The 25,945-nt window shown below is 49.0% G+C and overlaps 1 protein-coding gene and 1 long non-coding RNA gene across 8 annotated transcripts in view; one reads left to right on the top strand and one right to left on the bottom strand.

Annotated features, from left to right (window-relative positions):
* The window catches only part of ATPSCKMT (ATP synthase c subunit lysine N-methyltransferase), a 203,714-nt gene that overhangs the window by 49,378 nt on the left and 128,391 nt on the right, over nucleotides 1-25,945 (top strand). The gene's annotated exons all lie outside the window — the stretch shown is intronic.
* LOC131503852 (uncharacterized) lies at nucleotides 12,357-20,813 on the bottom strand. Of its 3 annotated transcripts, none has more exons than XR_009257659.1 (4): nucleotides 20,363-20,813; nucleotides 14,381-14,511; nucleotides 12,851-12,939; nucleotides 12,357-12,682 (listed from the first exon to the last, which is right to left on the bottom strand). It is a non-coding gene; the product is annotated as an uncharacterized LOC131503852 (long non-coding RNA). The 3 variants fall into 3 exon arrangements; XR_009257654.1 differs by having other exon boundaries at nucleotides 14,381-14,516; nucleotides 20,363-20,812; XR_009257655.1 differs by lacking the exon at nucleotides 14,381-14,511 and having other exon boundaries at nucleotides 20,363-20,805.

The following is a 25,945-nucleotide window of genomic DNA, read 5'->3' as shown; positions in this document are numbered from 1 at the left end:
AGAATAAGTGAGGTCATAAAGGTGAGGCCCCAATCCAGTGGGATAGACCTCAGGAAAAAATCAATCCTGCTACGCCTTGACCTTGGACCGCTAGTCTCTAGAACTGTGCAAAATAAACTTCTGTTGTTTAAGCCCCACTTCTGTGCTATTTTGTGATGCCAGCTTGAGCAGACTAACCCAACTCAGGAGGAAAAGACTGCCCTGCGTCACCCAGAGATACTTGATCCGGGGCATGGGGCTTCTGAGTTGTCTCTCTTGGGTAGGAAATAAGTAGATTTTGTTTAAAGGGAAGAAAACAGAGCTGACTATTTAGCGACCGGAGAGGTGAACTGCAGTTATCATGAGGACTCTTCAGCTGTTAGGATTGTGCTTCCACAACCTCTGGAAGATAGGCTCGGTCATGTGGCTCACTTGGCCAATGAAATGTGACCAGAAGCGACAGGTGTTTTGTCGAGGCAGACTCCCATAAGAGGGAATGTGCAGTTTGCCATCGCCCCCCCTTCCCTCTGCCACAGCATCTGTGACGTTCCAGATGGTAGAGTGTCTGTCAACCTGTGTGCCTGAATGCAAATGACATAGAGCAGAGTCCCAGCCAGTCGACAGTTGTCATGAGCATGGGTGAGAAATGATGTTTACAGCTGTTGAGATTTGGGGACTGTTCCTTATGGTGGCATAGCCTGCTCGATCTCAGCTGATTTGGTCAACAACAAGAGAAGGGAAATGTCCAGAATTTTCACGGAATTTGTGTTAATATGATCAGCGTATTAGAGTTTGCCCTTCATTCGGTAAAAAGTAGAGCTGACCTCAGAGGATGGTCATTAGTCACGGAGCTGTCTTTTGTAGTCGAAGGCGATGCTCTTGGATCAGGGTCGGAAGAACGTGCTTTACGTTAATTCGTCAGTAGTGGTCCTGGATTCTCCCCAAACCAGTCACTCTCCTCCACTCGGCTGCCTCTAGTTAGGCAAGGGTTCCATGTAATCACTGATCAGAGCAAGCCTGGGCCTCCAGCCCACACGTCAGTCCCATTTACTTTGAGCTGCAGCAATTGGGCTGACGAACACTCGACAGCAAGGAGGCGGAGTCATCAAGGAACCTTCAGATCGCATTTAGCCTTAACGCGAACCACGAGCCGGGAACAAGGAATGGCAACTCACGAATTACTAACGTTTGTAAAATCAGGGTATGATGACCCAAGGCATACGCTGTGTACCTTTTTGAATAATGAGAGTTTACAGGAATTTAACCCCATATAATTCCAACAACTCATTGATAAAACTCTATGAATGTAGTCTGGTATGTTGTTATAATAGGGAGTTAAGACTGGCTTAAAACATTCTGTAGGATAGAATGCATTGTTGTCTGTTGAGTGGTTGGATGCTTGTTCTCCAAACAATATTTTGAAAGCAGAGAATCTCAAGGGTGTGTGTGTGTGTGTGTGTGTGTGTGTGTGGTGGGGGAGTCATACTGTATTAGGACCCACCCTAATGACATCATCTTAACTTGTCATATCTGCAAAGATCCTGTTTCCAAATAAGGTCTCATTTACAGGGGTTGTGGTTAGGACATATCCTTTGAGGGGACATAAGTCAACTCACAATATCTTGTAATATGTCTTTTCCCTTAAGCTTCTTGGAAGGGACTTGGGTCTCTTGCAATGTCACTTGGATGAGCAGGGAAGTCCCCTGAGGCAGAACTTGAGGGCCTGAAGCAGAGTGGGTGTGAGGGAAGGAGCACTGAAGGTGGGATGTAGGAGGACTTATCAGTGTTGGGAGGACTGTTTGATTAGGAGCTGAGTTAGCAGAGTGGCTCCGAGAAGAGGCGTGCGTGGCTGCATGAACCGTCGACACTACAGCAGAGGGAAGACGGGATGACAGCTCTTGGGATTCTTGCCTTTGGAAGAGAGAGACCCAGCTCAAAACTGCCTAAGTGAAAAAAGAGAGATGGGGTTAGAGACACACGTAAGACTGGGAAGACCGGACATATTACATGTAAGGCAGAATCAAACAACCATTGGTCGTTACGGGGAAATATCAGAAAGATCCAGGAAATCTCTCATTATTATAACTGTCTAGAAATTAATACTATCAGGCACCCAAATATACTTGAATGCATTGGTGAATGGCCAGTTTTTAAACTTAGGTGGTATTACAGAGGTCTAAAGAAGGAAGAAAGGACTTTTTGCTGGAATAGAAAAGTTTCATGGAAAAGTTAAAATATCAGCCATGTCTGATGAAGCGCGTGAGATCTTTATCACAGGTCTGGGGTGTGAATAGTGACTTGAAGCTGGGATTTTTCGGGCTCATGATGTCGAACTCCAGTTTCAGTAGTGTTACTGGAGTTCGGACAGTCAGCATTCAATGGACGGCATCCATTCGGACTCGCTATTTCTAGCCAAGGGCTGAAACTTAAACAATGTGGATTCTCTTCCCAGGTCAATAGGGTGCCCCCTTTGTGTTTATTCTTTTTTAATTAGAAGATATGGAACAGTCAAATGAATCCCTGGAACGTATCAACCAAAAGAGAGTCGGCACTTCAGCTCAGTAAGATCAAGCGTATGGATTTGCAATTTGAGTAATCCTGTGTTAGAATAGATGAGGGAGCACATAAATCTCAACCCAGCTTCTGCCTCATCTTTGGGGTTGGAGGAGAAAGTGCTAGACACTATACATGTTTGTAGGACATGAATCTCCAAAAAGCCAGAGACATTATTGCAAAGCACCCTAACCAGGAGGAAAGTTCCCTGTCTCCAATGCGTTTTACAATTCAGGAAGAAATAAAAAACAGAAGGAGAGGGAAAGGGAGGAGAGCATGGAGTCCTGTGGGTGCCTTGCTGCTGTTTCATAATGATTATGTAAATTTCAATAACTGCAAATTAGTAGTTTCATGCTTGAAATATATGTACGTGATAATCATCCAGGAGTAGAAAGGGTAGATGGAGTGAGGTAGCTTTGTCTTCCAGTCCTGATTCCCTAACTTTTCCTCAGAGGCACCCATGGTCCCTGGTTTCTTCCGTATGTGCCTGGCCATATTCTTCGTATTTTTTTTTTTTAATTATACAAGTGGGAGGACACAATATAAGCTAATTTTTTTTCATCTTGAAGATCAGTTTGTATGAATACATGAGGCATTGTGCTTTTTGGTCTGAAATGGCACTCTATCATTCGGCTGTATCATGATTTTTTAAAAAAATATTCTTGAGAGAGAATGTTAGTAGGGGAGGGGCAGAGAAAGAGAGAGAGAGACAGAGAGAGAGAGAATCCCAAGCAGGCTCCACACCAGCAGTGCAGAGCCAGATGCAGGGCTTGAACCCGCGAACCGTGAGATCATGCCCTGAGTGGAAACCAAGAGTTGGCTGCTTCCCCAACTGAGCCACCCAGGTGCCACCCGTATCATGATGTTTTAAATCATCCACCACTGATATACTTTTTGGTCGTTTACATTCTTTTGCTGTTAGAAACAATTGAATTTTGCGGTATATACATGGTTTCATATGTGTGTGAGTCTACCCTTAGGATAAACTCCCCAAAGGCGAACGTGTGACGGGGGTCGGTCAGGAAAACAGAAGCCAGTCTTCGTCGTGCTGCTGTTAAAGGTTTTCAAGGCGGGGAGGACGTACACATCCTTAGCACACGTGGGGCGGTGAAGGTCAGGGAGGATACAAACCGCAATCTGGGACTCAGCGGGGAGCACCTGGGTGGGTGGTCCTTCCAAGCTTAGTGAACTTGCTGTGGTTCCCAGAACTCTCTGAAGCCCTCACCAAGGATCTCCGTGTGCAGCGCCACGTGGGTGGTCCTCAGGAGCTCAGCATGAGCAGCAGTCTCCCACCTTCCAATTGTCTCTCGTCTGCAAGGGCTGCTCACCGGAGTTCGAACTCAGAACCGCCCTGGGAAGGGGGCGCTGGGGACGTAGCCCCCTCCTTTCCTCCTGTGATGCCAAAGTGGGTGGCGGCGTCGGAGTTGACAACAGACGATCCAGTGCAAGCCATCAGTGTGTCGAGAAGGGCTGGGTCGGCGGGCACGTGAGCTTTAAATCTTAATTGCTGCTGCCTAATTGCTGCGCAGAGAGGTTGGTATCAATTTACATCTCCAGCCGAGAGTGTAGACGACGGTATTTGTAAGAACACAGTGCCAGTGCAATGGACGAAACAAAAATTGTATCTTTGCTAAACTGGTCATGGAAACTGAGATTCTACTGTAGTTTCCAGTTTGTGTTTTTATTTAAAAAAAAATTTTTAATGTTTATTTATGTTTGAGAGAGCGAGAGAGAGACAGAGCATGAACAGGGGAGGGGCAGAGAGAGAGGGAGACACAGAATCCGAAACAGGCTCCAGGCTCTGAGCTGTCAGCACAGAGCTCGATGCGGGGCTCGAGCCCACAGATCGTGAGATCATGACCTGAGCCGAAGTGGGACGCTTAACCGACTGAGCCACCCAGGCGCCCTCCCCCACACCCACCCTAGTTTGTATTTTTAAATGATGAGATTCATACGTTTGAAAGCCGTTTTTTCCCTGTGACGTGTCCGTTCACATCCTTTGCCCATTTTTATATTATGTTGTTGCACTTTTACCTTTTGATTTATAGGAGCCCTTTGTCACGGTGCTGCAAACAATATTGGAACGGGTATTTTTCTTTTGCCATGCGGAAAATTTGAAAGTTGTTTACTCAGATTTTAAAAATCTTGTATTTATCACTTTTGAACTCTGTGTCGTGCATATAAAGATCTTCCCTACTTTGAGAACATAAGGGAATTGGCCCATGTTTTCTCCAACAGTATTTATGGATTTTTAAAAATTTAAATCTTTGACCCGCTTGTAATTTATTTTGGTACGATGAGCGTGGTAGGTATGCAACTTAAAGGGGAGCAGAGGCTTCTAGGTTAAATGGTGTTCTTTCCGATGCTTTCCCAAGTTACAAATTCCAGACATCCCACCTGTGGTCTGGGCGGCCCCAGGTCAGGTCGGGCAGGCAGAGGACCAGGAAAGACTTTCCAGATCGGGGCAATGCTGGAGGCGTGAACTTGGCACAGTCACAGCAGGGAGTAAGGAGCTGCTAAGGAGAGGTTGATGCTGTGGAGTAGAGTGGGAAACAAGACCAGTTCAGGAGGGAGTCATAGGGAAGCCCCTCGATATCAGACCAGGGTGGTAGGAGCCCAGCGTCAGGCCAAGGTGGTAGGAGCCCAGCGTCAGGCCAAGATGGTAGGAGCCCAGCGTCAGGCCAAGGTGGTAGGAAGGAATAGGGCTTTGAGCAGAGAACTCGGTGTGCTTCAGTGTGTTTTGGGAGGTTTGGCCTGGTCGTGGATTGGGGAAGGCAGGTGACAGAGTAGGGGACTTGCGTGGAGGCCACTGTCACAGCCTCAGGCTGAGCCCAGCTCCTCCATCAGGACTGGGAAGGTGGCTGTCTGAAGCAGAGGGGCTGCCTGCCAGAACAGGGGCAGGTGTCAAACCAGGACTCCCAGTAGCATCCCCAGACTCAGAACGGAGTCCCGGAACATCCCCAGGAGGCCTGGGGATCGGTGTTCTACCTGGGCTTCACATCAGACCCAGTGTGCTTGTGGGACCCACGGCTCCACGATGAGACCTAACGTTTGTTGAGTTGATGACGTGCCAGGCTGCAGATGGGTTTTACACGTACTGTCTCATTTGATCCTCACCTGCTGTCACCCCCATGGCAGAGATTGGGAGACTGAGGCTTATAGAAATGAGCCAGCTTACTCAAGGTCACAGGGATTGCAAACAGTAGAGTCGGGCTAGTGAAGCGTGTCTGTCTCCGGAACTGGAGCTCGTAATCATGCCCACGCTACACCTGTGTGACTCAGGCTCGACAAACGTTTCCCTCGACGGGTGGTTATGAGCCAAGGTTAAAGATTTATGTGCAGGTAGAAATTGTCCACTTATAGTTAAAAATGGACCTAGGCATTGGGATGTGCAAAAAAGAGATTCTGAAGTGTTGACGTACTTTCTAGTCTAAGCAGGTCACTGCCTACACAGAAAGATTTTAAGAGCTTCTTTGGGGGAAAACACTCCCTGTCTCCCAAAATGCTTCTCCCGGCTTCTCGCAGAAGCCCAAGATTCCTTTAAGGGAGACCAAGGCTTTCATCAGAGATAAGGTTTAAAACTAAAGGCTGGGGCTACTGTTTGTTCCTCTTTGTCCTTCAGGTTCTCTGCAGGGCACACACAGCAGATACTTGATTGGTTTTTTCTAGAAATACAGGAGGAGAAAAGATGGCTTCTTTTAAAAATGTTTATCCTTCCCATCACTTGCTGTTTTTGTGCAATTATTTGATAAGGAAACCCAGGTTGTAGGATTGGCCGTGTTTACTTGAGAGGGAGGGAGCTAACAGGCTGTGAGTTCTTTTTCAGCAAGCACCCTGCACCAGGAGCAGTCTTCCCGGGGTCTGGAAGTCAGGACTGGCCACGTGGGCTCGAGACCTGGGCGGACACATGCGGTCCCACGCTTGGAAGGGCTCTGTGCTTGGTTTCATGCTCTGCTCTCCCGCGCCGTCTTAAAACTCTTCATAGTTTTTGAGGAAGGGAAGCTGCGTTTTCGTTATGCACTGAGCCCCACAAACTACGTAGCTGTTCCTGCCCGAAATCATGTGACAGGCGACACTTACACAAACTTGGGACAGAACACTGTATTGACCTCCAGTTACCTGCCTGCGTCTGAATCGTCGGTGAGGAAATATTGGAACCCCGGGTGCGAGGGGCAAATTTGGATGAGGTTTCACGTGGGTTGCCACCCTCCGTCTTTCTACAGCACCTCTCCGACCTTTCCGCTCTCTTCCTTGCCAGCATCCTCCACAAGCCATAATTAAAACAGCAGCGCTGTTACTGAGAGAAATGGGAGAACTCAGCACGTAGCTAGGGCCTTTGCTCCAAATTTGTAGCTGTTTATCCTCTGAGATTCTGCGACTGTGTCTCCTGGGGGCTCCTAGTCTCTGGTAATACATGGCACTGTGGACATTGGGAGAGTCTACAGGTGGATCCTGTTTCTCCCGACAGCCTGGCACTGAACATAGTACTTAAGTGGCTGGGGTTTGAACTTGGTTCATACGAAATCATCTGCAGAGGTTCAGGAGATAAAACAGAAAACAGACCTGTACTCCTTGCCTCCCCCTTCCCTCCCACCCACCTTCCCTCCAACTTCTAGGATCATATAGTGCAAAGTTTGAAAACTCGTGGCTTAGATCCATGTATGGTCCTCCTGGTGTTTGTCAAAATCTAAGCCTACTTAAATTTGAAGCATTGTAGCTCAAAGAAAATTGAGAGAAGAGGCCAGAGCCGGCTGGCCGTGTCCCTTGGATAGTTCAGCCTAGATACCCATCCTGGATTCCTCTGTTCTTGAGTATCAGCCTTTCGGTTTTGTTATGGTAGCTTCATTCTCTTCTTGCAACAACCCTGTGGAGCGGGGCAGTGGGGTAGGCTGATCCCATGAATGGCCCCCTGAATGGCCTTGCCCCCGTAGCTTTTAGCCCCCTCCCACTCTGAAGTTGGGCTTGGCCATTGACTTGTTTTGACCAAGGGGCTGTAGAAAACGGGAGGTCAGCAGAAGCTGGCAAGTGTTTTGCTTGCCGTATTGGTCAGGGTTCTCCGGAGAAATGGAACCCATAGGATATATAGAGAGATATAAGAGGAAAGTTATTATAGGGATTGACTCACATGGTTACGGAGGCCGAGAAGTCCCACAGTCTGCCATCAGCAAGTTGGAGAATCAGAAAGCGGGTAGTCTAATTACATCACAGTCCGAGGGGGTGTGATGGTGTCAGTCCCAATCTACGTCCAAAAGCCCAGGAATCAAGAGTGTCATTGTCCAGGGGCAGGATAAGATGTTTTAGCTCACAGCGAGCGAATTCACGCTTCCTCTGCCTTTTTGTTCCATTCAGGCTCTTGGCAGATGCCCCCCCCCCACCATGGTGAGGACCGTCTTCTTTACTCAGCCTACTGATTCAAATGCTCATCTCTTCTGGAGACACCCTCACAGACACCCAGAAATAATGGTTTTCTAACAATCGGGGTATCTCTCAGCCCAGTCAAGTTGACACATAAAGTTAACCATCACAATCTGCAGTGAAAAAGAGCAACCCTTTCTACATCCTTCCCCACCCCCATCAGCAGACACTTTCTATTCTTTTTGCTGTTTCCTTATGTATTTACCTCCATAATTCTAAAGATAATGCTTACACTGCTATTTCTTGACATTTAGTTTCAGATTACAGTTTTATTACTGTTGAATTTATGTTAAGAAAACTCAATTAAACTTTATATGTAGTTCCCTTCCCCACCTTCAGGGATGGAGAGGTTATACATCCAGTGTTTTCATTATGTTCGCTACTCAGTCTTACTGATGAGCCAAGTTATATTTTAATGATTATATTTTCTCTCCTGTGCATTTTTGGTTCCTTTCTATTGGGAATTGCAATTTTTCTTCTCCCTTTTCTATCCTTCTTCATCTCTCTGACATTCCCTTTCTACACTCTCAACCAGCTTCTTCTTCCAACTTTTATTCCGGCTTTCCACAAGGTCACACCTCTCAAATGTTAGTCCCAGTTATTTATTGTTGCTTTTGGAGCTTGTGCTTTCAGTGTCATATCAAAAAATCATTGCCAAGACCAAGGTCAAGGAGCTTTTTCTCTTACTTTCTTCTAGGAATTTTACAGTTTCAGTTCTTGTGTTTAAATCTTGGATCCATTTTGAGTTAATTTTTTGTGAGTCATGTGAGATAGTGATGTAAGGTAGGATTATCCGGTTTTCTCACCACCATTTATTGAAGAGATTATCCTTTCCCCATTGAATATTCTTGACTTCCTTGTCAAATATTAGTTGGCTATGTACCTGTGGGTTTATTTCTGGGCTCTTCATTCTGTTCCATTGGTCTATGTGTATATTTTTTCAACGTTTTTTATTTTTTTATTTTTTTTTTTATTTTTGGGACAGAGAGAGACAGAGCATGAACGGGGGAGGGGCAGAGAGAGAGGGAGACACAGAATCGGAAACAGGCTCCAGGCTCCGAGCCATCAGCCCAGAGCCTGACGCGGGGCTCGAACTCACAGACCGCGAGATCGTGACCTGGCTGAAGTCGGACGCTTAACCGACTGCGCCACCCAGGCGCCCCTATGTGTATATTTTTATGCCAGTACGAAAATATATCTTTTACCATACTGTTTGGATTGCTGTAGCTTTGTAATAAAGTTGGAAATCAGGAGGTGTTTTGTCTCTGGCTTTGTTCTTCTTTCTCAAGATTGCTTTGGCTGTTCAGGGTCTTTTTATGGTTCCATGTGAATTTTGGGATTTTTTTTCTATTTATTTGAACAATGCCATTGGAATTTTGATGGAGATTGCATTGGATCTGTGGATCACTTTGGGTAGTATGGCTATTTTGATGATATTCATTCCTCCAGGGGCGCCTGGGTGGCTCAGTCAGTTAAGCGTCCTACTTTGGCTCAGGTCATGATGTCACAGCTCGTGAGTTTGAGCCCTGCATTGGGCTCTGTGCTCACAGCTCACAGCTCAGAGCCTGGAGCCTGCTTCAGATTCTGTCTCTGTCTCTCTCTGCCCCTCCCCCGCTCATGCTCTGTCTCTCTCTTCAATCTAAATAAACATTAAAAAAAATAAATAAAAAATAATTCTTCCAATCCATGAACACATCTTCCGTGTATCTGTATCTTCTCCAGTTTCTTTCATCAAAGTCTTTTAGTTTTCGCTGCACAGATCTTTACCTCCTTGGATAAGTGTATCCCTAGGTATTGTTTTTGATGCTCTCATAAATGGGACTGTTTTCTTCTTTTTCAAATATTTTGTTGTTAGCGTATAGAAGTGCGCCTGATTTCTGTATGTCGGTCTTGTGTCCTGCGTCTTTACCGAATTTGTTAATCGATTCTAACAGTTTTCGGTGGGGTCTTTAGGGTTACTTATGCAGAAGGTCATATCATCTGCAAACAGAACGGCCGCTGAATAAGGTAGAGGCTTTTCTCATATGTCTAGAGACCCCCGGCTGGAACCCCAGGACTCTGTGTGTGTTGATGGGGCTCGAGTCCTTGGGGGTGTGCGGGGGCACAGCCATCTCGCCAGGTGCCTCCCGCCTTCGGCGTCTGCAAGTATTGCTAACCGGGCCGCTGCTTTTCCTGGGATGCATTTACCCTCTTCCTGGAGTTTGTGAACCTTACTTCCGGATTATGATGGGTGTCGTATTGTATCCTCACATGGGGTGGGGGGGGGGGAGAGAGAGGGAGAGAGGGAGCGGGGGTGGGGTAGAGGGAGGGAAAGCTCGTGTCTCTTCTTATACGGGCACTAATCCCGTTCCTGAGGGCTCCACCCTTACGACCAAATCACCTCCCGAAGGCCCCACCAACTAATAGCATCACATTGGGGGTTAGGAGTCAACGTGTGAACGTTGGGGCGACACAGTCAGCTCCTAATACACCACGAGATAAAGAGTCAGATGTGCACGTTTGCCGAACCCCAGGAGCGCTGTGCCAGCTCACCTCCGCTGCCAGTCAGTAAGAGCTTTCCCGCCCTCCTCGCTTCTTCCTTCCCGCTATGGCCCGCGGGGGTCAGCAGCTGTTTAGCGAGCAGGGATAGAAGCCGAAGCCGGGGAAGCCGGGGAAGCCAGCACAGGCCGTGGCAGCTCCTGTCCCGACCTCAGAGTACAGTCTGACCTGGGCAAGTGGAGAAACCACAGCTTGGAGCAGTGGTTTGAATTTTGACACTTACAGGGGAGCAGATATTTAAAATATGGAATTGATCTTTTGTGATTTAGGCCTTTTTAGATTTTTATACTCTAACAGTGGCCAGGACATGTATGGGGCAGTGTTTTTTTCCCAGGAGTAGAAGAGGAACTTGTGCACCAGCAGTTTTAAAGCGAAAATGAGATGAAAATGGATGTCACTAAGTTTCAGCTGCTTTATGATTATATTCCAGATTTTGGGTGGTTCATCGTAAAGGTTACATTTATCTGAGCATATCTTTCTTTTGCCTTCACTTTTGAGGGGATCAAATTCTTGGCTGTTTTTTAAAAATCATTTCGATGATATTATTCCATTGTCTCCCTACATCCAATGTTGTCAAAGAGAAGTCTATGTCGCTGTCATGATCATATGTGCTTCTGAATGTCTTGCAAGGGAGACACTGACAGCCTTTGTTCTGGACTGCCCCTTTTTGTTCTCCCTTCATGTTTGTTTGTTTATGTATTCATTTATTTATTTTTTGAGAGAAAGAGAGAGAGTGAGGGAGGGGTAGAGAGAGAGGGAGAGAGAAAATCCCAAGCAGAAAATCTCTGCACTGGCGGTGCAGAGCCTCACACAGGGCTTGAACTCATGAACCACGAGATCATGACCTCGGCCGAAATCAAGAGTGGGACGCTTAACCGACTGAGCCACCCAGGTGCCCCTGGGCTGTCCTTTCTACGGGTGATTTTAGAGCAAACAGCCTTGGAAGATGGAGCTGCTGTTTCCTCCCGGAGCAAGTGGTGGCTTTGCTCAGTGCCTTGGAAGTGAGAGATGTGCCTCCCTCGGGGTTTTCAGCACTGTGTCCTCAGAGCACTGAGATTGCTTTTCCTAGTTTGTGGTGGGAGGTGTTTGGAGCCTAGCCTTCTTTTTGGCTTAGAACAGAGAAAGTACCATTTAGACGAGGAGTTGACCAAATTCAAGCAGATCATCTTTTTATGAGCTCCTCTAGTGTGGAAACACCCTTCCACGGTAATGTGAATAATCCTGGACCCTCAATTGTTGCCATGGCAACAATTATCTGCTATTGCTTAATTCCCATCGACAGCCCCGAGCTTGATTTTAGCTGACATCATTTGTACTTTTCTCCCACACATTTATTTCAGAGTACTTACTCTATTTTTTGTAAACGTAACTCATCTGGCCTTCCCTTGTTGTACACTTTCTTGGGATTTTCAGAGCAGAGGCGTTGCTGTTCTAAAATTTTACAATGACACCAGTCCCATTTCATGCTCCACACACTTCCCTTTCCGCTTGTTCATGCTAGATATGCTACATTTCCCATTTTGTGACTTTTCACTTCTTCAAACTGCCCTTTATTGCGGAAAGTTCTACATTGTAATTTGAAAAGTAGAACACTAAAATACCCATTTCTGAGTGATCTGCTAACTACTGGGCTATAATTGTATTCCAAATTGATAGTTCAGCTAAAACTTTAACTATTTTACTCAACTTGAGAGGTATAGTTGTAGCTGATTATTCCCGCTTACGGCTTCACCCAGAGCTTTTATATCACAGTTATATTTTGTGCCACGTTACATATTTTTCCATCTATTTGCACAAAGCTAGATAAAAACTGTTAACAAAGACATAAAAGTCATATGTTAAACCGAGAATACTCTTGGAGTCAGAAATGATATACTGCATCATCTTACTTTTATTTTTTCTCTGAGATTTATTGCTGTGGAGAAGATTCAACCCGAGAATATGGTAGCTAATACAGGTGTGCCAAAACTTCAGGCTCTTAAGATTATGAAGCCAAACCTTCTTTCATACTCTGGCTGGAAACGAAAAGGTCTCCATGTTCAGATAAATGACCCGAGTCAGAAAAACAAATACGAATCATAGAGATGAGACGCGTCTTGCTCGTCGTGTGCGTGTTGGGTTGGGTGTTTTCTTCGCGAGGGCTGGCCCATCGTTTCAGTCCCTCTTCCTGCAGTGATTTTCCACAGTGTGCTTTAACCTAAGGGAAGTTAGGAAACTATGAGTAGGATGGCAGAGAATGACCATGGCTCGACCGTTTCCCCATAATTGAAGGGCAAGGTTTCTTAATCTGGGATCCGTGGAGCCCTCAGGGGTTCCCCAGGCAGACTTTGTGTACAAGGTGGGGCAAAGGTTATGGTATACTTACGCGAAGTGCGTCCACATCTTTCCTCACATTCTCAAAGGAGTCCGTGATCTTCCAGGCGCCAAGAACGACGTGCAACAACTTCTCTTCGACTGTAATGTAAGGGCTGATGTGTAGTAAACACTTAATGTGTGAGGACTGTTTTAAGAACTTGGCTGCAGATTATTAGGGATGATTTCAGATGTGCCCAAAGTAGGGGGAACGGTAACACATCCGGCTTCAACAGTCATCAACATTTGGCTAATTGTTTTTAGCCCTTGAAATGCACGGCCTGATGTACTTGTCATAACTACCCTGAGAGGTGGTGCTGTCAGTACTGTTGCAGATGAGGTTGCTGAGGCTTCGGGGGGCTCAGCCTCTTGCTGACTGCTGTACAGCTCGTGAGTGGTCGAGCGGGGAGCTAGGATTTGAACCTGGGGCTGGCTAGCTCCGGAGGCCTCCCCAGGCATGCCACCGGGCATCTCCCTTCTTGCGTGGCTCTCTTTTGGAGAATCTTTGGTCCGTGCTCTGCACTCCTGCTCCTGAGTGCTGTGTCTGCCTTCCGCAGACGTGCTTTTATTCTGGTCGGCGCTGCAATTTACAGAGTGCCTCTTCAGCTTAACACACGGTTTTATTGTGTTTTTTTCCTCCCTGTTTTTTTTTTTTCTTTTCTTTTAATTACTCCTCTTGCTTTTATTCTGATACGAACTCTCTGGGAGAGGTATTTATATTCCCACTTTTTCGGCGAGGAAAGCTCAGATATTAGCAACTTGACTAAAGTTATACCTCATCAGTGATCGAATTGGTGCTAGAATCCAGACACTCTGTATTCTCACCTGTCCAGCACAGACCGGGCTCGAGGCTCAGTTAAGTGTGGCACGAAATTTGAAAGTTTATTTATTTTATTTTGAGAAAGAGGGAGAGAGGGAGACAGCGAGCGAGCAGGGGAGAGGCAGAGAGAGAGAGGGGGGGAAAGAATCCCAAGCAGGCTCCATGCTGCCAGCGAATTGTGCCACGAAATTTTAAAAGAAAAATGTGCAGAGTGTATTTTCTAATTTTTTTTAATGTTTATTTATTTTTGAGAAAGAGATGCAGACCGGGGAGGGGCAGAATCCAAAGCAGGCCCCAGGCTCCTAGCTGTCAACGCAGAGCCCGACGCAGGGCTCGAACTCACGAACTGTGAGATCATGAACTGAGACAAAGTCAGACACTTTAACTGAGCCACCCAGGTGCCCCTAGAGTGTATTTTCTAGAAAAGAGCTTATATTCACAGGGTCAGTCAGTGGTGACTAGAATTGGCCACCTGACTGGAAATGGTAGTTATTTCAGCAAAGGGGAGAGTGTGAGGCTTACGGGGTGGGCATCTTGAATGCCCGCACGGCACGGAGGTGTCCCCACACTGATCAGATTCTCAGTATCCGCTGCGGGCTCTTGATTCTCAACGCCAGGCTGGGCCCGTGGGCGTCACAGTGCATGCTCCCACATCACTGTGAACCTTTTAATAGGAGAAGGAGGGACTTCTTGAAACTTGGGGATTTTAGGGCTTTCTGTCACCTCTAGACAGCCAGATCTGTTCTCTGGAACCAGGAGTGCCATCAGCTGTCATCAACCAGAAGGTCCTGTGGCTGTCATCTTGTTAAGGCAAGCATCCAGGCGAGTGACGTCCCAGCATTCAGAAGACACTCCTGTCCTTCAGGGAGCAAGGGGGTCAGCTCAATCTGTGTCATCTGACCAACTCACCTAAACATACTGCGTTTACGCACAGGGATGAGGGAACGGGGAGGGTTCTGCTCCACACGGAGGTGGGTAGGAAAGAAAACAAATTACAGGGAAAATATCAGAAGCCAGAAAATTCTTATGAAAAACTGACCCACCCTTAAATGTATAGTAAATGATTAATTTGCATTTTCAGTATGTTAAAAGCCCAGACTACTGCTGGACATTAAGACACAGTGATGACTTGGCCGAGTGGTTGGTTGGAAATCATCTAATCTGATGATTAATATAAAAAGAATTTAATGCACACACCTTTGTATTTATATGGGTCTAGAAAGCTCTGTGCAGTATACATCCACCTATCACTTTGAGGATTTGGAGCGGGGAGGGGCAGATTTTGGACGCTTTCCGTTCCTACTCTGCTCACTTTTTTTAAAAAAAAATTTTTTTTTTCAACGTTTTTTATTTATTTTTGGGACAGAGAGAGACCGAGCATGAACGGGGGAGGGGCAGAGAGAGAGAGGGAGACACAGAATCGGAAACAGGCTCCAGGCTCCGAGCCACCAGCCCAGAGCCCGACGCGGGGCTCGAACTCACGGACCGCGAGATCGTGACCTGGCTGAAGTCGGACGCTTAACCGACTGCGCCACCCAGGCGCCCCTCTGCTCACTTTTTAAAAATTCATAACCAGGGGCGCCTGGGTGGCTTAGCCGGTTAAGGGTCTGACTCTTGGTTTCGGCTCAGGTCACGATCTCGCGGTTTGTGGGTTTGAGCTCCGTGTCGGGCTCCGTGCTGGCAGTGCGGGGACTGCTTGGGACTCTCTCTCTCTCCCCTCCCTCTGCCCCTCTCTCGCTGATGCTGTCTCTGTCACTCTCAAAGTAAATAAGCTTAAAGAAAAAATTCATAACCAGCATGCATTGTTTCCTATCATCAGAAGGAAACAAAAACATGAAGCACGGATTAGGAGGTGAGATTTCACTTTTCATCCTCGGAGCTCACCGAGGAGGGGGTTGCTGCCAGAATCACCAGGGATGTGTCTCAACAAGGGCATGCCCGCCTCTCTTCCGCCCCCTTCCCCCTCACCGCAGATACGGCCTCACTGCCTGGGTAGCCCAGGGTGTGGCCAGACAGTGCACCCTGGTTGCGATGACCCTGTGTGAGCGGCAGCACGGAGAAGGCCTCACCCCCTTAGAGCCCAGTGCAGCGTTTCCCTCGTGTGGTCATTTGAGAGTTCGGACGGCTTGTTGGGCCTCGCGGCCACCCTCTGCCCGCCTCTGACGGGGGTTCAGTAGATACCTTTCCAGGGAAGGTGACGATGCTGGAGGAGACCAGAGGACCAAATTGACCCCCTCTCGGGCATTCCTCTGGGATCAGAGCCATCAGATCAGAGCCATCTGGGCAGAAGCAAGATTTGTCTTCTTTTTTGGGAGAGAGCAGTTTGTGGCATTAAGCACCCCCATTTGTACTCCCAAGAGGGAGAGAGTGTTGGATTTGACCTTCTGAAGTTTTTTTTTTTTTTAACGTTTATTTATTTTTGAGACAGAGAGAGACAGAGCATGAATGGGGGAGGGGCAGAGAGAGAGGGAGACACAGAATCCGAAACAGGCTCCAGGCTCCGAGGGGTCAGCACAGAGCCCGACACGGGGCTCAAACTCATGGACTGTGAGATCGTGACCTGAGCCGAAGTCGGACGCTTAACCGACTGAGCCACCCAGGCGCCCCTGACCTTCTGAAGTTTAAGGACACTTCTGGAAAATTAGGATGGAACACTATCCTCGAACCAGGACATTTCTGAAGATGGGACACCTGTGGGGTGCCCCAGACCAACAGGGACGAGGCTGGGGGACCCACATGCCTCCATCTCCCATGTCTAAGGAGAGCTGGGATAGGCAGGCTACTCAGCCACCCTGTGCCTCAGTTCCCGCATATGGAAAAGTAGCGGAAGATGATTGTTGAGGTGATTACATCCATTAGCATACATGTGCACCAGCATCTACCAAACATAAGCTATTCTTTTTTTTTAATGTTTATTTATTTTTGAGAGAGAGAGAGAGAGGCAGACTGCAAGCAGGGGGAGGGGCAGAGAGAGACGAAGACAGGATCAGAAGCAGGCTCTAGGCTCTGAGTCATTAGCACAGAGCCCACGCGGGGCTCAAACCCACCATCTGTGAGATCATGACCTGTGACCTCCTCCTGTGGCCTGGAGGAGGCCCCCTCTGTGCAGGAGATGTGGGCATTTAGGTGCCTTCGTGAGAAACTGGGAGGCCAAGAGGGGCCTCTTGACTCCCTTTGTGTCTTTATCTCACGCATGCCCTTGGTGCTGCCCAATGGCTGGTTTCGTGATAAACCAAGACGAAAGCGATGTTGAGTAAGACGCTGTCCTTATTCTTGCCGGAGTTCAAACCCAGGATAGATGGTGTGGCTGGAATGAGCTTTGGCATAGTTAACAAGATTGAAAAGGATGATGTCTCATTTAATTGGGAAATGGGAAGGAGGGAAATAAAGGCAAGAACCCTGCTTATCGGGAGCCCAGGGCATTTGGTGGCTCTGAGCTGGGGGTCCCCGTGAGGATCCTCTGTTGAGGTTAAATTAGGGCCTGTGGTGGTGGGTGGTCTGCCAAGGTTGGGGAGCCAGCCACCTGGTCGTCCAGCCTGCCGCCCTCCAGCCATCACGGCAGGTAGGTGAGGTTGATCTTGAAGAGGTTCCAGAGGGAGACCCGGGGGGCCCTTGACCACCAGCCTGCTGGGCACTGAGGTATGGTACTTGGGACCCGGGGTCGGGCACGCTCCAGGTGCCAGCGGGCAGGGGCATCCCAGCCACCCTGAGAGTGTGGACAGGCTCAGCCCCGGACTAGGATTATAGCTGGGGCTGTTCGAAATGGGGCTGTACCCGTGGCCACTGCCTGAGCACCCCCTGGAGGGAGTGCTGGACAGGCGCCTAGACGTGGCGGGAGCTGGCACCTCGCGCCAGGGCCCCACACAAAACCGCGGGGCTGTGAGATGGGGCGGTGGTGGCGTCGGCTCTGTGCTCACAGCATGACGTCCTCAAGCCTGTTCTCACTTGCTGCGCGTGAAGACACGGGTGCTGGGCCTGCCCAGTCCCGATTCACACAGGCTCCAGTACAGGTGTCCTGAGGTGCCGGATGGAGCCTCCAGACCCGTCTGCTGCAGGCGCATGAGCGTTAACCCAAGAGACAGTGGGCGGTGGCCACGTTCCTCCCTGGATGGCGGCAGATCTCAGGGCTCGACCTGAGAGGAGAGCAGACAGATGTGGCAGGAGCGTGGGCGGCCCTCGTCGCCCGGCATGACGAGGACCGCTCACGAGGCTGCCTCGGGAGGTAGATGGCCAAAGCCCTACCCTAGCTCTCCCCCGGGGGAATTTCCCGCCTGAATTGCCAGGAGCCAGGATCCCAGAGCCCCGGCTTTGTGACGATTGGCGTAAACCTGCTTATGGCCAGTTGGGCAGAGAAAAGGCAAGTGTGTTGAGCCACCGGTAGGGAGCGTGGGCCCCGGCGTCCTCCAGGGTGAAGAGGTGGACGAGAGTCGCGCGTGGACTGCATACCACTTCTTGGTGTTGGGGAACTGCCGTCACTGTGCAGTTTCCGGAGGGATCTCGCCGGCCAGATCCGTGAGAAGAGTGTGCCCTGGGCAGACTTCATGGCATTCATCTTCCCTCGGGTGGCTCAGCACGCACTGTCCAGTTGCCTGGCGTGCTTGACGGTCTGGGGTCGAGTCGGACGTCGGGAGGAAGTGGTGTGGTTGCAGAACGTGGGCCGTGCTCTTGAGCTGTATGGGACGAGGTCACCTGGTTGTTCCTGATGCTTTTGGTGGGGGAAGGCAAAGAGGAAGGAGGCCCAGAGGCCTGGCCTGGCGAAGCGGGGTTTAGGGAACTGTACCGGACCAGCCGAGGCAGCACCGGCTGGGGAGCCGCTGCGGTTTGGGAAGGTCCTCTGGGACCATGGACCGGGTATGAGTTTCCTGGTGTTGCCATACCAATGCTCCACAAACTGGGAGGCTTAAATCAACAGAAACTTCTTCTCTCAGAGTTCTGGGGGCTGGAAGTCTGAAGTCAAGGTGTCTGAAACAGGGACGCGCTTCTGCAGAAGGCTCTCGGGGAGGGTCCTCGCGTCTCCCGGCATCTGGTGGCCCCAGGTTCCTGGGCTCGTGGCTGCATTACCCTGATCTTTACCTCTGTCATCGCTTGGTCCTCTCCCCATGTGTCTTCGTGTCCTCTCCTCTTCTTATGAGGACCCCAGGCATTGGATTTAGGGATTGCCCCAAATCCAGGATGATTCTTTTTTTTTTTTAATGTTTATTTATTTATTTTGAGAGAGAGTGTGTGCACATGCATGCATGCATGGGAGAGGGGCAGAGAGAGTGGGGGAGAGAGAGAATCCTGCTCTGTCATCGCAGAGCCCAGCTCAGGGCTCGATCTCACAAACGGTGAGATGGTGACCTGACCTGAAACCAAGAGTTGGATGCTCAACCAACTGAGCCACCCAGGCGCCCCTCCAGGATGATTCTGTCTTGAGATCCTTAACTCATTACTTCTACAAAGACCCTTTTTTTTTTTTTTTTCCAGATGAGGTCACCTTCTGAGTTTTGGGGTAGACATGAAATTTTTCACTATTTAACCTACCACGTGCTGGATGGCAGGGAGGGGGCAAGGACCGTGAAGCAGAGTTTTCGCGGTGGACTTACAGCCAAGGGCATAGCTAGTGATTTCCACCAGCTGTGTCCTCAGGAGATGCATGATGTTGGGGCGAGGGGTGGGCCTAGCCATACTGGACATGAGCTGTCTTCCCCCCCCCGCCCCTGCTCCTGGCATGTATTGCAGATCATACAGCATCACTATTGCAGAAGTGTTGCAGCTTCTGTGGGACTGAGGGTCTCAAGAACACACTTTTGAAAGTCGGTTCCACTGAGATAAATCTGAGTGGGAACACTCAGAGAGGAGTCTTGCAGGCGAGGCCACATAACTGCCACCTCTTTGGAAGTGAAGTTCGCGTACTCCAGCAGACCCAGGAGTGCAAATACTCACAGTGGATTCGTGTAATTTACCCATTCAAAGCTGGGGTTTATGCTGTAACGAATAGCACATGCTAATTTAGTTTTGGGTTTTTATTATTACTGTTTTTTTGCAGTGCCCTGCTATGTCCTAGTAACACTTGTTCGTGTCACTGGGAGCACTGGGACGTGGTGGGGCACGAGATTGGTCCATCTGTATCTTCACAAAGGGGTGGACTGTGGTGGGCCATGGCCGGTCCTACTGCAGGCTTAGTGACTCGTAGGACACAGGCCATGGAGCACGTGACTAATGGTATCGTAGTCTCTTCACGGCAGTGCTTAGAGCCTGTCTGCTGCTGTGGCCCCCAGACTGCGTGGTATAAAGCTCCAAGCTTCCCTGACCTGCTGGATCGCTCACTCCACAAAGCCAGCACCCACTATTCCATTTTGGAGCTGCTTCTTTGAGCAAAAAGGAAAGCCACGGGGTGTTTTGTTCTCATACGTGTGACTGTATCTCAGGAATCCCTTCTGCACTGTCTGCTGTCTCAGTGGGTACACCAAAGTGGACTGAATTCATGCTTTCAATTCTAGTCAATCTTAATACCCTGGCCAGACGTTGTGGTCTGGCCTAGTTCCCCAAACCATGCCCAGATCAATCTCCACGGCTAGGGGGATGGAAGAATCAATTTGACTTAGGCCGGTCAGGCACTAACCTGTCTGGGGGTGGGGTGGGGAGGGTGGAGTCCGCCTCTCTCAACTATAGAGCCGAGTGGTGGAGGGGAGGTTTGTAAAGACGTTTGGAATTTTTTTTTACCTTAAATGAAGGGAGATAATGCTGGCGGAAGAAATAGCAGATGACGACCTCATATGCTGATATTGTCTGGATTGTATGTATCCTCCAGCTGGCTCGGCCAGATACTTGCTGACTCCAGTGTTTCCATTTCTTTATGACCTTTTCCCCTCATATTAAGGAGTAAGATTTTATTTTGTTTTTCCTAGAACTGGGAGCCATTCTGGGGAGCTCTGCTTCCCAGGTGCACGTGTTGCGTTTCGATCATCGAGTCGATAACAGAGCCGTGCTGCATTGGAGGCACTGGGGATACCAAGATGTGCAAGTCTGGGCTGGTTAAGCTGACACTAGCTGCTGTAACAAAGAGACCTCACGCTCCAGAATTTTAATTATATCAGTGGTTTGTGACAGTTCAGGCTGGTGGGTGGCTCTGCTCTGTGTGGTCACGCAGGGACGCTGGCTGACAGTGGCTTGGCAGGTCTCAATGTGTGGCTTTCAGAGTCATCCTAATCCTTGGCACTTCAGAGAGCAGGAAGGGGAAAGAATGTTGGTGGGGGGGGGGACACATGCAAGGTTTCCGGAACCAGGCCTAGAAGTGGCATGCGTCACTTCTGCTTACATGCCTCTCTTCTAGAAAGTTCCTGTCTGCCGTCCCAGGATATGCTCAGTTTAATGGGGAAGAACAACATGTGAACCAAAGGCAGAGAAGGAACAGGTCTTAAGCGGTTGTTTTCCTGCCTCACGTCCAGTTTCAGTTCCAAGTTGTCCCAACACTAAGAACTGCGCAAGGGGAAAGAACTTCCAGATGGAAACACATACCTCCTGTTACATGGAAGAAAATCATATTTACAATTTTTTATTTCCCCTTATATCTGTTTCCAGGCAGCTTTTTCCTATGCTTAGTGATGCTCCTCTAAGTTTTATTTACCTCCTTGCAGCCGCTGGCCCTTCTTAGTCTCTAGTGCTTGGAAAAAAACAGGTGAAGCCAACAAACCTTTATTGAAGACTTACAATGTTCCAGGTTCACATCCCGATTCCCTGCTCAATTTAATTACCACCACATACCTGGAAAGGAGCATTATTAGTTTCATCTTACAGATGTGGACACTGAGGCTCAGAGAACTTAGGAAGCGTCGTTAAAATCATGTACCAGTAGGGATAGAACTGGTTCACTGGGCCATGCTAGTTGCTGAACAAGTAAACCTCTAAATTTCAGGGCTTAACGTGTAGACATTCGTGTCTTACTCAAGTGACAACCCAGTTAGGGGCTCCTAGTTGGGTGGCTTTTGTCCTCAAGTACTTTCTTGTGCTTTTGTTCTAACCCAGGACCTTAGATCACTCAACTTCCAGTTGGCTTCTACCCAAATGAATGCATTTTCATTATTCCAGGATCCCGCCTCTTCCTAGGAATGTAGTGCACTGTAGATGTGCTTGCAAGTGCTGATTTGTATATACGTGTATTTTTTTTTAATATCTGCTTATTTTATTTTATTTTATTTTTTTTAATGTTTATTCATTTTTGAGAGAGAGAGAGGGAGACAGAGTGCGAGAGTGCTGGCCAGAGAGAGAGAGACAGAATCCGAAGCAGGCTCCAGCCTCTGAGCTGTCAGCACAGAGCCCGACGTGGGGCTCGAACTCACGAACTGCGAGATCATGACTTGAGCCGAAGTGGGACGCCTAGCCGACTGAGCCACCCAGGCGCCCCATGATGTTTGTATTTTTATATTGCCTCGATACACTGTGCCATTAATTGCACTTTAAAAACAAGGCTCGTAAAACTTAATGTAGGTTTTTTGTCTCTTAATGTTTTACTTCAAAGAAAAAATAGCAGAGAAGCAATGCATTTTTCAGGCTCTCAAATATCAGCCTTGTGTTTTCCTTTAGCTTTTCCCCCGTAAAACTGCGTTTCCTGACGATGTCTGGCGTTTTGCGTTGCTCCCCCTTCTGATTTCCCACCTTGAGAGCTGGCTTCTGTGGGTGTTTTGACAGATGCCTGGCTCACACGGGCTCTTGTGGAGCGTGGAGATTTCTTGACTCCCCTGTGTCACTGCCCAGGCTATTAACAGTTCCTTAAATGGGGCACCGAGACTCCGCTCTCAAGTCAGCACTGGCCTTTTCAAGTTTGTCGGCCACAGCTGGCAATGCCCGTAGCACTTCCTAAAGCTCTCAGAACCTGGTTCCACGTTTAGCTGCTTCTCGGGAAAATGCTGGCATGGTTGGGGAAAAAAGAAAACTCTAACTAGTCCTGGGCTCGAGGCAGTGAAAAGAAACGTGTACCGTTTTGTCGGTTTTGGTTCGTTCTTGGTAAGCCACTTTGGGGCCCAAGGTGAGGGGCCCGAGTTCAACAGCCATGAAGGGCGAGCTAGAGAGGGTGCAAGGTAGAGGCGTAGCCCCGCCGCGAAGTGAGTGACTGCCTGCCGATTGGCTCCATCGCAGGACCAGGTCATCGTCACACTCCTCCAGGACCTCCTCTCCAAGACCAGCATGGCAGTCACTTGCTTCTAAGAAATATGCCATTGTCCCTGGACGCTCACATAGCTTGGCTGCGGGACAAGAGGGCTGCCGCCGGGCTTGCTGCGGCACTGGAGGGACCCCGGGACGGACACCGGCCCCTTGCGCATCTAACTTACGCCCCCTGCTTCCCAGCCCCATCCGTGTGGCCAGGGCCTCACCTTTTGGAAAAGCAAAGATCGGATGAGGGCTGGGGTCAGGGGTTTGACTCCACCGTTCTGACTCGGCCGGGTCTACAGGTGTATGCTGAGGCCACCGAGAGCCTGGCCGCTCTCGCCTGGGGAGAGCTTGGCCAGGAGCTCTCTCTTGCAGGGCCTCGGGCATGAGCGTCTCCCGCAAAGGCCTTCAGGTCTTAGCCTCCCTGGGGATTCCAAAAGCTGAGCTGCTGGGTGGCCGAGCTGTGAACAAAAGACCTTGTGACACGGATGCGAGTGGGAAGCAAGGCTCAGCCTCTCCTCTTAGCTTTCTGTTTCTAATCTCTAATCGCTCTGTAGAATACGTCTTCAAATCATGACAGTGACCGAATTCCCTAGGTTTTAAGATTTCACTGATGGCAAAACACACGATCAGTTCCATAACAATATTTGTGCGTGTGCATGTCCGGGGAACGAAATACCCTTGAAGATGTACAATTTGACTGCAAGACGCATTCCAAATTTTAGAAGTGATAAAATGTGATGAAATGGCAAAATGCTTCAGCTCAAGGAAATGTGGTAGAAAAGATTTCCGGCTCTGGACTAGAGCAAGACCCGCTCCTTGGGCAGCTGCGGAGGCATTTTTGTCTTGCAGGTTAGTTATCCCTTTTCCGGCAGCGGGTTTGGGTCTGCAATTACAGGATCCGGCGTCAGCCGGCGGGTCTGGCACCGCGGCTCCCACAGGGCAATTTGCGGCTGTAATTTCTTGCTGTTGTCTGTTGTGCCGCCCATCTAGCTAGCGCCGAACCCACTGCGAGCCAGCGGACCCCTAGGGAGCAAATTTGCAGGAAGATAAATTCTTCTGTCCCTGCCTACATTTGAATGCTATTGTGGAAACCGAATAGAATACAGATCACCCCTCCCCTCCCCCAAATTGAATTCTGTGTACCTGCTCCGCTAAGTAGAAAATTGCATATCAACTGGCGGTTCCTAGACAGGGCTCTGTCTAGACACAAAACTTGCTTACAGTTTTTCACGTTCTTGGTCATTCAGGCGTACGAAACCCGTTGGCCCCAGTCATTTCCGGACTCGGGCGTTTTAGTCCGGAGGAAGTTCTCACTGCCTCCTGCCGATCCTAGGTCGGTGCCACCCCCAGATTCTCGACGGCGCTGTGGGTAGTTCCCTGTGGCTGCTGTCTGCATTCTCAGCTGGAACTTCTTGGGCAGAGGGACGGGGGTCTCCTCTCTGCAGTCGTGGTGAGCTCGGGTGCTGGCACACCGGTTGTTCAGCACTTGCGTGGAGGGGGAGCTGTCCAGCGTGAAAACCTCTAAAGATCCTTATGTGGCCTTAACCCGGGAGGGGAGTCCATTGCCCCTCTTAGGACATGTAGGGCGTGTGGCTGAGATGTTAACGAGTGTGTAAGTGCCGCTCAAGCCCTATTTGCTCCTCGATGTAATTGCCCAGAAGGCCCTTTGCCTCTTTTTCCTCGAAATCCCCAGTAGAGGCCGTGGCCGGCGGAGCCCAGAGAGGCTGTGCCCCGTAGCTGTGGCAGTTCTGTTCAGCCTTCAGGCGGCTGCACGATTCAGCCAAGCAGGAAGAGAGAGGCCAATCACAGAGTGAAAACGCAGGGACGTGAACGTCCAATCCAGGAGCAAGGCCAGTTGCTGGCGGAGTGGGTGGCTTCAGGCACCGGATTATTTGGGGATTGTCAGGAAGACCAAAAACGGTTCCCCCACTGGTTTAACGGCACATTCATTTTCGCCATTCGTGCTTCATTCCTTTGAGGCTGAAGCCTTTTATTTTCAAGAGTCCTAAGTAAATAAAGTGCTGTGATGGGGACATGTGTGGGGGAGGGCATAAACTGAGTGCCAGAGAAATTAAAACACAAAATCTAAATTCTGTCGTGAAATAGCTTTGCCGAGAGGAGCCTTTGCGTGCATTCTGAGACATCTGAAAATCTCGCGGGGGGCCAGGGTCTGGGGGTGGGGCCTGAGCTGTGTGATTGGCAGAGGACAGAACCCCACATATGAGGCCCTACCTTTTATTTTCTCTGTGAGTCTCGTGGTTTGGTTGGCAGCTCTCACTGCTTCTCTGGGGTGGTTTCCCCTGGGGGTGTCACATTGTGGAAATTGGAGGGGACACAGTGATGGGGGTAGGGGGACGGCCCTACTAGTGTTGAGTGACTGTGGTCTAGGAGCACTTAGCGTCCTGCAGTGGCTGGGGCGGTACTGCCCATCGAAGGGCTGCAGCTTCCCACCAGCTTCCTGCCAGGAAGGCAGCCACCATGTCCATCATTTTGCTTGGAACTGCACTGGGAGTTACCACCTCTGTCACCTGCCCCTGTGGCTTTTGTGTCCTTGAGGATTTTTTTTTTTTTTTACAGTTTATTTTACTTTGAGAGAGAGAGAGAGAGAGTGCATGTGCATAAGTGGGGGAGGGGCAGAGAGAGAGAGAGAGAGAGAGAGAGAGAATCCCAAGCAGGCCCTGCACTGTCAGCACAAAGCCCAACGTGGGGCTCGAACTCACAAACCGTGATATCATGACCTGAGCCTAAATCAAGAGTCAGATGCTTAAACGACTGAGCCGCCCAGGCGCCCCTGTGTCTTCTGAGGGTTCTAAGGATAGCAGCAAGCACTGACTCCTGAATTACATCCCCTTATGTTCTCTGAGCATTTCTGTGTTGAGAAATGTATACATTGATCACAAATTTATTTTCTCCATTTTATTACCATTGGGACATGGTGTTGATTATTTTAAAAATTGTTTGTGTTAGGTTATACACACACACACACACACACACACATTTCAACCATCTTAATCATTTTAGAGTGTACAGTTATGTGTACTAAATATATTCATATTGTTGAGAAATAGATCTCCGGAACTTTTCCATCTTGCAAATCTGAAATTATACCCGGGTAACCACATCACCCCATTCTTCCCTTCCCCCAGCCCTCGACAA

Source organism: Neofelis nebulosa, chromosome 1 (genome assembly GCF_028018385.1).
Source record: "Neofelis nebulosa isolate mNeoNeb1 chromosome 1, mNeoNeb1.pri, whole genome shotgun sequence".
NCBI classification, from domain to species: domain Eukaryota; kingdom Metazoa; phylum Chordata; class Mammalia; order Carnivora; family Felidae; genus Neofelis; species Neofelis nebulosa.
Note: the sequence above shows the minus strand (reverse complement) of the source record. Positions and strands in the feature narration are given on the sequence as shown.